The following is an 11,735-nucleotide window of genomic DNA, read 5'->3' as shown; positions in this document are numbered from 1 at the left end:
GGTACACCCTGGACTGGTGGCCAGCCAATCACAGGGCACATATAGACAAACAACCATTCACACTCACATTCATACCTATGGACGAAAATTTTAAATTTTAAATTTTAAATTTTAAATTTTAAATTTTAAATTTTAAATTTTAAATTTTAAATTTTAAATTTTAAATTTTAAATTTTAAATTTTTAAAATTTTAAATTTTAAATTAAAAACATGCTAAACAGATTTGTCACGAAAGTAGTAAGCTACAACTTACCCATACTATAAAATTTCATTTGCCGTTATTTGATGTTTTTGTTATGCGAAATAAAAATTAACATTAAAAAATTAATATGCTAACAAATTGTTTGAATTAATGACATTAACATTTCGATATAGAAAGCCTTTCTTGCCTTTCACGCTTCCCCCAACAGTTCACTGCAGCCCCTTTTTTTGCAGAAAATTTCCGCATCTACGCAGACAGAAACGGGTGGAAAAAATGGCAGGTAATCCTTGAAGCTGAAGTACAGAAATACCAGAAATACCAGCATTTATATGAGGCAGCCCCCCGTGATGCACAGTAGCTTAAGCATAAAGAAAGACTGAAAGAAGTTGTTTGAAGTCAAGTTGTTTGTTTTTTATTTTCTTTTGTAAGCACATTCTCCCGCCAGGATACAAGAGCCTGTGGTGTTGGAGAGGAAGAAAGAGGAGATGAAGGAAGAACAAAAGTCATTTGGCGCTGCGATTGCAGCACTCCTATTCAAAGGACGAGTGGACCACCTTCTCTTCCTTCTCTGTCGCAGCGGCAAGAAATACAACCTGATTTCTCCTCTTCAAGAAGTAGACACGCAAGGCGTAAGTGTCGTCATGTTGGAACCCAGCCTTTGGTGTGAGTACGCCAGTAAAGGCCAGACAGGACTGTAGTTCTACTGTCAACCTACATAAATCTAACCTGGCACCGTACTAGGCACCTTACTATTGTTTACATGCAAACACAAGAGAATTGTCTGTCACTACAATCACCAAAACCCACTTAGAAAAACATCTTGTACAGCCACTTGCTAGGTTGTGTTGATGAATTGGGACTGTTATTGATTTGATTACTGTATTTTATGGACTTTTTTTCATAGGTTGGCTGTTCCTGGGACTTATACTCCAGAGCGACTTATAAATGAAAAAACTGTTTATGCATTGCATAAGCATTGTGTTAGCATATCTTCTATTCAGCCTGTTCTCTATTATTTTATTGTTAGAACTTACCTTCCAAGAGGACATAATGTCTGTTTTGGTCAAGTAGTTTGGAAAATAAATTACCCGCAAAAAATGCGACTTATACTCCAGAGCGACTTATGTATGTTTTATTTTACCTAATTATGCATTTTTGGCCTTGTGTGACTTATACTCCGAAGCAACTTATGTATGTTTTTTTCTATTTAATTATGTATTTTTGGCCTTGTGCGACTTATACTCCAGAGTGACTTATAGTCCAGAAAATATGGTATATTCCACTTTGATGGCAACATTGTTGTTGATATGACATGTTATACAAAGAGTTACCGAGAGTTGTTTATTGTATGATGACATTGTTAGTTAGTGGTGAAATTGGAATGCTACTACAATTCTACTACAATTCTACATTACATTCCACATTATGTCATATTACGTTATGTTGTACATTATAGTGATGATAAAATTAATCTTGGATGATGTTTGTTGTTTTTTGATTGATGACTTAATCCTGAATATTTGGGGAAAAAGGACATAAAAACCTGACAGGCATATCATGGTTTTATTGAGTGGCTCTGATATTAACCGTAATTTCATTCTGCCAATTGACTTGCAGTCTGTTGGAAGCCATTATTGATGTGCTGCTTACAAAATACGCACAATATGTGGAATATACTGAAGAAATACAGAAATTCAATAAAAAAAGGTTACTTTTGGTGTCTGCTGCCATTATGCCATCTATACCGATACACCGGTACATTAAATATATCGCCAAAATAGTCGCCTAATATCTAAATATATGAAAATCATGTGTTGTCCCATCATCATTATCAACAAAAACAAAGTTTAGAGTTCACCTCAACTTGAAATTTTGACTCCCTTGTCAAGTTTGTCGTCAGCAGGTTGGGAGAATGTGTCACGTATAACTCGACACTAGTGCTCATCCACTTAAAATAATTAACACGGTTGCCATGGCAATGACAAAAAAACACCTTTAACAAATCGATGTTTTGATGCGTGGAAGCCCAGATGATTGCACATGTCTTTCAGAGACAATTTGAATAATGACCATGGAAACTACTGCACACCTTTGTATCAAGTGCTTTGCTTTCACAGCCAAGTAGACCTGGTGCGTCACAAAACTCAATTGCTCTGTACAGCTCATTGTCATACAAATACAAACTCAATCCAGCCCAAGGGGACCCATTATGCTTTTTCCACTTTTATGACCCATAAATGTTGTTGGAATGTTGTGTTCTCGTGTTAAACGTGGCCATAGTTTCAGTTAATGAGGTTTGCGCATTTGGAAGTGAGTCCTGAACGATGTTTGTGATGCCTAAAAATGCTCGTTTTCAGGGTTTTTTTTTTTTTTTTAATAAGATCCCATATAAGGAAACCCGGCTAACTGTGACATCACAGTGAGCCCGGCTCCCTTATATGGGTGTTCCTGGGTACAAGCTGTAGACTCGGCATGGGTGAAGCTGCACTATCCGATGGCTTTCCGTAACTTGATCATGTTGAAGAGTCAGAAGCACTATTTATTTTGTGTAAGTAAGCAGATGTCTGTGTAGCACTATAGAGTGCGCATTCAAGGAGAATTAAAAGCTCACCGATGTCTGGAATCAGCGCCACTGTTTAGGTCCAGACAGATATTTGCACTTCAACAATGCAGCAATTCTTAAAGGGGACCTATTATTATGCTCATTTTCAGCGCTTTGTATTGAGTTGTTGACTCCTATAGAGCAGCTACACACAATAACCCGCACAAAAAGCTTTTTAGATATTCCTGATTTTAAACTTCTTTCTGCGGTCTTTCAATTGACTTCCTGCTTCCGACCCAAACAGTTTCTAATTTTTGTCCACTCTTGGCCCTCCTCTAGGTACGCCCAGTGATTGGTCACACTCCCAAGCGCTCCCAAGGACTTCTGGATACGTTGTTTTGTGTTTACTAATTGATTTCATTGCATGAAACAATTATTTGTTATACTTTTGTTTGCAGGGCATGAAAAAGGAAACATACATAGGCTAAAAAGCATAAATAAAGAAAACTACTTTATATTCAAGTTTTGTTCGATGGATGTCATAGTTTTCTTTTAAAAAACAATGTCAGTGTTTCATTCTCTTTCGCCTACAAAAATGTAAACTGAACTTTGAACCAGTTCAAAATGGAAATGGTGAACTCTGAATGTGAACTCTTCATATTAATACTGTGTGAACTGAACTTTGAACTCGGTCAAACCAGCAACTGGAACAACACTGGAAATACTTACAGTACACGGTGCTGGAATTGTACTGCTGTTGATGTATTCAGGTCAGAATGAATTTCTGAAAGAGCGTCAGACTCTTGCGTGACTGTGGGGACACTCCACGGTGCTGCCGTCGTAACAGAGGCGTGCTAGCTCTGGTCCACATCCGTTAATTACGCCAAAAAATGGAACGTACTGTAATTCATGAAATTAATTAGCTACCGCCGTAAACACATTGTTTTTGACAGCCTTATTATTAATATGAATAGTTATAGCATTAATGTCCACATGCAGAATGGAGATATCCAATAAACCAATAAATGAATCCGAGGTGTCGGACCGGTTTTGGAGAAGTTAGTTAGTCGGCTCCATGTTGATGTGTAGTTTAGTTACTGTAGTTCACACAATGTCAGTCCGGATTAGCGCTCCCACTGCTCAACACCCCCCCCCCACTTTGAAGCCCTTGTGCTCCATGTCCTGCTGGAGCTTTAGCTCACATTTAGCACGTCCCATTGCATTAGTCTCACTTCGTCCCTCACCTTACGCTGCGGCTCAAACTGCTGTCCTCCAGCCATTTCTCTTCCCATTGATATTTGTCCATCGCTTTGAATATGCTCCTGTGTGTGTGTGTGTGTGTTTAGGGGGTTGTCTTCAAATGCATCGTGATGTGTTTGTGCGACGTGACGTGCAGTCACTTGTTAATTTCGGCCATGCCTGCTGCTGAACTGGGAAATGGATGAGAAGTTTGCTCATGCTCGGCTCAAAGGAAAGGTGAGTTTCGTGCCAGATGTCTCGCTGCGTGCCATTTCTTACATCAACACACGATGCATTCACAGACCCAAATGGTGACTCAGAGAGAATCCAAAATAAGGATTTTTTTTGGGCTGAAATGTCTAAAGTATATATGTTGATTATTCAAATGAACTTCCCAATAGCGCTATATGTTGGGGGGGGAGGTACATTTTATTTGATGTAACCCAGCTAATAAAAAAAAAAGGCCTGGCGTCACATAATCTTCTTGCTGCTACGCTACGGAGTGCACTCCACCGCTCCTTCAAAACAGCGCCATAGTCCATCACGTTTAAGGCCTCTGACATGTCATTACTTTGGATTAAGCAGTCACGAGCGCCACTGAGGTTGCTATAGGCTCCAGCCTGAGGGGGGGGGCAAAGAGTAAAATAACTCGTGTGGCTTTCATTTTGACATTGAGCCGCTAGTTTAGAGGATTTTGTATTTTTCTTGGGACCTGTGATTGACAAGTAACCAGTCCCGGGTGTACCTCACCTCTCACACAGAGTCTGCTGGGATAGGCTCTTGCTCACTCATGACCCTGTACAGCAGTAGAATGAATTATTGTAATATTTTCCTTCTTTTTTTACTGCGTTTAGTAGCGTGAGAGCCAACAGTGTATTTAATATTTACAGTTCATTTCATCAACACAGCAGTTTGATCATTCATTTATTTATTTTTTACACCTTATCCTTTCCATGTCACGGGTGCGCTGAACCTGTCACTGCTGACCTTGGGTGAGAGATAGCGTCGACCTTGAATGGGTCACCAGACAATCATTATGCTGACAAGCATCCATCCATCCAGGCCCAGACTTCCCGGCCACTCCCGACCACTTCGTCCAGCTCCTCCAGGCGTATCCTGAGGCGTTCCCAGGCCGGTTGGGAGACATAGTCTCTCCAACGTGTCCCGGGTCTTCCTCGAGGCCTTCTAGCAGTTGGACGTGGACGTGAATACCTCCCCAAGGAGGCATCCTGGAGGCATCCTAAACAGATGCCCAGGCCACCTCAACTGGATCCTCTTAATGTGGAGGAGTAACGGTTCCATTCAGAGTCTCTCCCGGATGACAGTTTATCTCTGAGAGAGAGCCCTGTCACCCTGCGGAGAAAGCTCATTTCGGCCCCCCAATTCGGAGTCCCCGGGCACTGCTTCCTCATTGGAAGACAATCGATGGGATTGAAGAGGTCTTCGAAGTATTCCTTCCACAAATCCACAACATCTTGAGTTGAGGTCAGCAGCACATCCCAGATGGCGGATGGCGGTCCAGAATCTCTTCAATGCCGTCTGGGAGTCCTTCTCCATGGCTTCTCCAAACTCCTCCTATCCAGGTTTTTGCCCCAAGTCCTATGAGCCAAGTAGGCCAGATAGGACTCCTCCTTCAGGTTGACGGCATCCCTCACCATTGGTGTCCACTGGTGTCCACTGGTGTCCACCGGTGTCATGAATTGCTGCATCAGTCGCCTTCCGTAGCGTCCCCCCCCCCCCCCCCCCCATGCATTGCGTTATGTTGTCAGGTTTGCTTGTGTCGTAATAATGAAATAGTCATATGCCGCTCTCCCCTTATTATTATTATTGTTGGTTCTTTCCATCCCATTTAACCAAGTCCCCAGATTCCAAGTCCCATGATGTATTTCTATTTCAAAAGCTCTTGATGGAGTAAATTTCCTGGGGACTTAGTTTGACCTCATTGTTTTCTTCGTAATCATTTTAGTTTCTTGATTACTTGACAGTATTTATTACACTGTTGGGGTATGTCAATAAAGCCCTGGGTTGGGTCTTTTGATGTTCTTTGATGGGAGATTGTTGAATGTCCCAAGGCTGCTGCATATAGGGCGGAGCCTATACGCGGAGCATCTTGGATTAAAGCAAACATACACAGGGCACATCGGATCAAATGTACCATGAGTTGGAGCCCCGTGCAGCTGTACTTGAATTCGGGGTAAGGTCCAGGTCTGCACAGGCCAGGCCCGAACCTATGACCACAGATTTTTAAGTTGATATGTTAAATGATATGTTATTTTTGAATACAGTAAACCTCGGATATATCGGACTCGGATATATCGGAAATTCACAACGGACAGATAAAAATAACCAATTTTTCTGTAATGCATTTCCAATAAAAATTCATTGCATATATCGGATTTTTTATAACGGATTTCGCTTATTTCGGACAAAATCTCCAGTCCCGTTCCAATGCATTTCCATTAAATTTCCCTCGCATATATCGGATGGCCGCATCGTGGCGCTCCGATTCGCCGAATCGTGACAGGCCGCTATACGACGTCATTTGCAGCGTTTGCAGCGTTGCCTGCGCGTCCAGGTACATTGGAAACATAGTCAAGGAAGTGCCTTTTTATAACGGATAAAATCCCATTTACGCATATACCGGATATAAATCCGATATATGCGTAAAACGGACATTTTCCGGTATACGCATATAACGGATTTCGCTTACATTGGACAAAACCAGTGGGAACAATTGAATCCGATATATCCGAGGTTTACTGTATTATTAGATTTATGGCGTCATAATTCCTTATACCCATATCATAATTATCCGTCTGTGCACGCCTAATGATAACAAATAGGATTTCTCGACATTCCTCCGTAATTCTTTCACTTTGAGACAGAATCAGCACTAAAGTCTTGCACCTGTCCTTGAAGTTAAATGCAAGCAAAAGTGTAAATGCATTTAGTTTTCCCTCTTGGAATTGAGACATAATTCCTCCAAGAAGCAAACGAATCCAGTAGGAGAGATTTCAGAATCCCTTGTAATTAGGGTAGTGGGTGGATACATTTCATTATGCCCAGAGATAGATGTGGTTAAGCTGTGTGTTCCCCTGTAATCCTTCCACTACGCTGCCCATTATGACTCAGCCCCAATCCACCGTAGTAAAAGTCATCACATTTCTGCAGCCACACTGGGCCAAGGCAGCCAGCTGCCTCGGGCACATCGACACCGGCCTTGTCTCCGGTGACTGAAATCTCCTCTGCGCAGAGCTGAAGTTTTCTTCCTCTCAGGTTGAATAAGAATAGAGAGAGCACAGTTTAGCCGCCCCGGTTCAAAGATAAGGCTAACGACTGTAATAGGCCCACGGGGAAGGAGATACTTTGGACGATAGAGATCTGTCATCGCTATCAAGTCCAGCTGTAATGCACACAGCAAAGACTTTGTTTGGAAATAAAGGATGACTCTGGTGTTTCAGCAACTAGCATTCAACATTATTATGAAATATATTTTTGTAGTATTTTCATTGGTATTTTTTACTTTCTTGAAGGAAAAGAGGACGATGGAAAACAAGCTCTCCTAATTGCAAACCAGTCCAGACTTTGATGAGTCCTGCCTGATGTTCATTATGGAGAACAGCACCTTCTTGTTGTGGTGGATATTTTCCCCCTGGATCCTTAAAGACCAACTGCATCTTCGTGGCCAGGTCAAAAACATATATGGTAATGGTAATGGTAATGGTAATGGTTTTATTTAATTTGAACATGCATCAGATTACAATTGAATGCATCACATAATCAGTTCACAGTTCCACATGTCCGAAAGGAGTAGGAAGTAGCAAAGCTTATTAAATCCTACCCCTCCATCTGGTACTTTTACAATCAGTAACTGTTACATTTGTTCACTTCCTGCTTTCCATAATACAGTTTAAGGTTTTTTTTAATTAAAAAAAAATCTTTTTAATAATGTACCTCATACCGAAGTACTCGGTGATATGAGCATCCAATGCCATAATGGGTACCATAGTGCGTGTCAATATAGTGATATATATAGCACATCATGACTGGTTCAAGACTCTTCATCCTTGTATTTAGCAAACATCAACTGCTTGTATTGTTTCTTGAATTGGCTCATCGTTGTGCATTGTTTGATTTCCTTACTCAATCTATTCCATAGTTTGATTCCACATACTGAAATGCTATGGCTAGCATAACATAGTCCTAGCATAGAAGTGTTTCAAGTGTAGTTCTTCTTCCCTGAGATCATATTTCTCCTCTCTTGTAGAGAAGTATTGGATGACATTTTAGGTAATTGGTTATTTTTTAGCCTTATGCATTATTTTAGCTGTTTGAAGATGAACTATATCAGCAAGTTTAAGTATTTGTGATTTTAGAAATAAGGAGTTATTATGTTGTCTATAGGTGGCATTATGAATTATCCTAACTGACTATTTATTGGAGTGATGGGGAGCTAACAACATTTTCCGACAACAGGTTCTGACAAGCGCGTGTTCAGCAAATGTGGGCGGACAGGCATGATTAAAAGCAGGAAATGAAGAATAAGGGCCAAGTGTTGGAATACATAGATGGAGTTCGACAAATGGGCTTTCGGAGGAATGGCATACAAATGCGGGGTGGGGTTTTTCCATATCGAGGGCTCGGTGACGAGAGATGGGGTGATGCAGGGACCAGGAACAGCCGCACTCCTGCAGAGCATGCAAAACTCAGAAGTTTAATATCACAGAGGGGCAGCAGTGTGGACGGATGGAGAGAGATGGAGGAGATTATTCGGATCAGGATGGCATGACACTAAGACAGATGATGAAACTTCAGAGCGTTTGAGAGCGAGTATGTGGGTCGTTATTCGCTTTTCAATATCACACCCAAACATCTGTTGTCTGTATGGTCCTTCTCCTTGTGAATCTTTCACCGAGACCACCCATCATTTAGCAAAGTCAGACATTTTTCTAATTCTCAGTGAAGACAATAGCATATGTCACTTGATCAAAGCCTTGAAGTAATTTGTTAACTGGGCCTTCACTGGGGACTTAACTGGCCACAATTGTTTTTGGCACACGCTGATTAAAAAAAAAATCAAATAAAGGCTGTGCAGGGGTTCAAGCCACAATAACCCCGATGAATAAACACTGATGATTTTACTAATGGAACAAATAAGAGTTGGGCCAGCAGGCCCTGACTGCACACCATTGAATAGTAGCACCTGCTTTTTGTACCCCCCACTTTGGTATGATTACAGGAGTTATCTGCCAGTCACCGCCCCAATCCTAACCTTCAGGTTTATGTAATTACCTCACATTTTTGTTAGCCTCCGTGACAGCTCCTTTAGTTCCTTCTAAGCCAGGGGTCAGCAACCCACGGCTCCAGAGCCGCATGTGGCTCTTCAGCCTCTTTGTTGTGGCTCCCGTCACATTGCTCAAGTATTTTTTTTTAACACCTGAATGGGGAAAATACACATCTTTGGAAAAAAATACGACTTTCTGTGAGACCAAGACTACTTGACCAACTCTGAAGTACTTTGATACCCCAAAATTCCCTCCAAATCTGGCAGTCAATCAAAATCTTGGGAGACTCGCAATTCGCTCTGAATGTGAGCACATCTCTCATTCATTCATTCATTTTCTACCGCTTATCCTGACGAGGGTCGCGGGTGGTGCTGGAGCCTATCCCAGCTGTCTTTGGGTGAGAGGCGGGGTACACCCTGGACTGGTGGCCAGCCAATCACAGGGCACATATAGACAAACAACCATTCACACTCACATTCATACCTATGGACAATTTGGAGTCGCTAATTAACCTAGCATGTTTTTGGAATGGGGGAGGAAACCGGAGTACCCGGAGAAAACCCACGCATGCACGGGGAGAACATGCAAACTCCACACAGAGATGGCCGAGGGTGGAATTGAACTCTGGTCTCCTAGCTGTGAGGTCTGCGCGCTAACCACTCGAGCACGTCTCTGCAGTTTTTAAATTATGTTTTACGGCTCCAGTCTATTTTTCTTAGTGAGCCAAGGGGGTAAAATGGCTCTTTTGATCGTAAAGGTTGCCGACCCCTGTTCTAAGCCTTACTTCCTGTTTTCATGCTCTTATTTTGTAGCCACTTCCTTTGTCGTTCCTTTCCGTTCGCTCACAACTTTACTCGTTTCACGCACCTGCCTCTAATTTTCTGTTACGGATTTAGTTCAGGTGTGTACTCCTTCCTTCGTTGCTTCTTTGTTTGTTTTGTTTTGTTGTTAGTGTTAGCATTAGCGTGGAGTCCATAAACAGTGGATGAATAAACACTGACGATTTTACTAATGGAACAAATAAGAGTTGGGCCAGCAGGCCCTGACTGCACACCATTGAATGGTAGCACCTGCTTTTTGTACCCCCCACTTTGGTATGATGACAGGAGTTATCTGAAGGTTATCCTGACCTTCAGGTTTATGTCATTACCTCACATTTTTGTTTTTGTTTTTTGTTTTTTGTCCGTGACAGCTCCTTTAGTTCCTTCTAAGCCTCACTTCCTGTTTTCATGCTCTTATTTTGTAGCCACTTCCTTTGTCGTTCCTTTCCGTTCGATCACAACTTTACTCGTTTCACGCACCTGCCTCTAATTTTCTGTTACGGATTTAGTTCAGGTGTGTACTCCTTCCTTCGTTGGTTCTCTGTTTGTTTTGTTTTGTTGTTAGTGTTAGCATTAGCGTGGAGTCCATAAACAGTGGAAATATCGTCTTGATAATGTTCAGTTTCAAATGGTGCCACCAACGCCCACAGGGCTTAAGTGTGAGTCAGCATTAAGACTAACACTTGTAAAATTGTACGGTGTACGCCCAGCTTTGGCAATCATGTTGTCTGCTTGAGTGCATGTGTGGGGGAATAGCAAGCTTACATAACGTTACAGCTTTGGGGACGCATGTACTTTCATGTAAAATCACCTTTCATGAAGGTACCTCATTATCACTACCGGTTTTATATCTGTGGTGCGTTCAGGGCGTCTCTTTGTGCTCTGACGATTGTGTGCCTGCTTCACCTGTTCTCATTGATCACGTCCTCATGTGTCAATCAGCTCCATTCGGCCTCTTGTCTTTCCCAGCTGTCTCTTATTGTGTAATGTAAGACATTGTGTCATGGCTGTTACCGTTTTGGCCGTTCTTTTCGGGTCTCTGTCGCAAGTTGACACATTGCCCGTGTATTGTGTTGCTTATGAGTCAGTGTTGTTTGGAGCTCTGAGCTTTATGTGTTGTTTGTTTTCCATGTGTGGTTTCCTGTGATTTTTACCCTCCAATGGCTACTAGCTGTTCACCACAAAATGGACCCAGAAGATTCTGCAGCCAGGAAAAAGACAAGTACTCTGGTACTCTTTTTTTTTTTAAATTATCAGTGGATGGAGTGATGACTGGATGGATGACTGGATGGCGCTCCCAATGCTATTTGTTTATGTATTGCGTATAGAACTAAGACATCCACAGCATATCAGCAAAAAATGAACACAAACTGAGCACAAACCATTCAACATCACTACGAGAGTAGTATAAATAAGCCTAATACCCATTAAATGCAGCACACACGGAATGATAAGGTGTTTTTCGGCAGTGCACAAATCCTTCAAATACAAACGGGAACAGATGAATCAACTTGCTATTCACACACTTTTCTCACTTTGAAACCTGACTGAAGTGAAATGTTCAGCTGTAATTTAAGCCTGACCTTTCAGGTTTTCCTTGGTGCGTTTCTGCTAAAAAAGGACAGAAATGTTTGTCACAGAATCTG

The 11,735-nt window shown here is 41.7% G+C and overlaps 1 long non-coding RNA gene across 1 annotated transcript; it reads left to right on the top strand.

Annotated features, from left to right (window-relative positions):
- The first annotated feature begins 272 nt into the window (after window positions 1-272).
- LOC131105466 (uncharacterized) lies at window positions 273-3,261 on the top strand. Its single transcript, XR_009119939.1, has 2 exons — window positions 273-831; window positions 3,084-3,261. It is a non-coding gene; the product is annotated as an uncharacterized LOC131105466 (long non-coding RNA).
- The last annotated feature ends 8,474 nt before the right edge of the window (window positions 3,262-11,735 follow it).

Source organism: Doryrhamphus excisus, chromosome 17 (genome assembly GCF_030265055.1).
Source record: "Doryrhamphus excisus isolate RoL2022-K1 chromosome 17, RoL_Dexc_1.0, whole genome shotgun sequence".
Taxonomy (NCBI): Eukaryota; Metazoa; Chordata; class Actinopteri; order Syngnathiformes; family Syngnathidae; genus Doryrhamphus; species Doryrhamphus excisus.
Note: the sequence above shows the minus strand (reverse complement) of the source record. Positions and strands in the feature narration are given on the sequence as shown.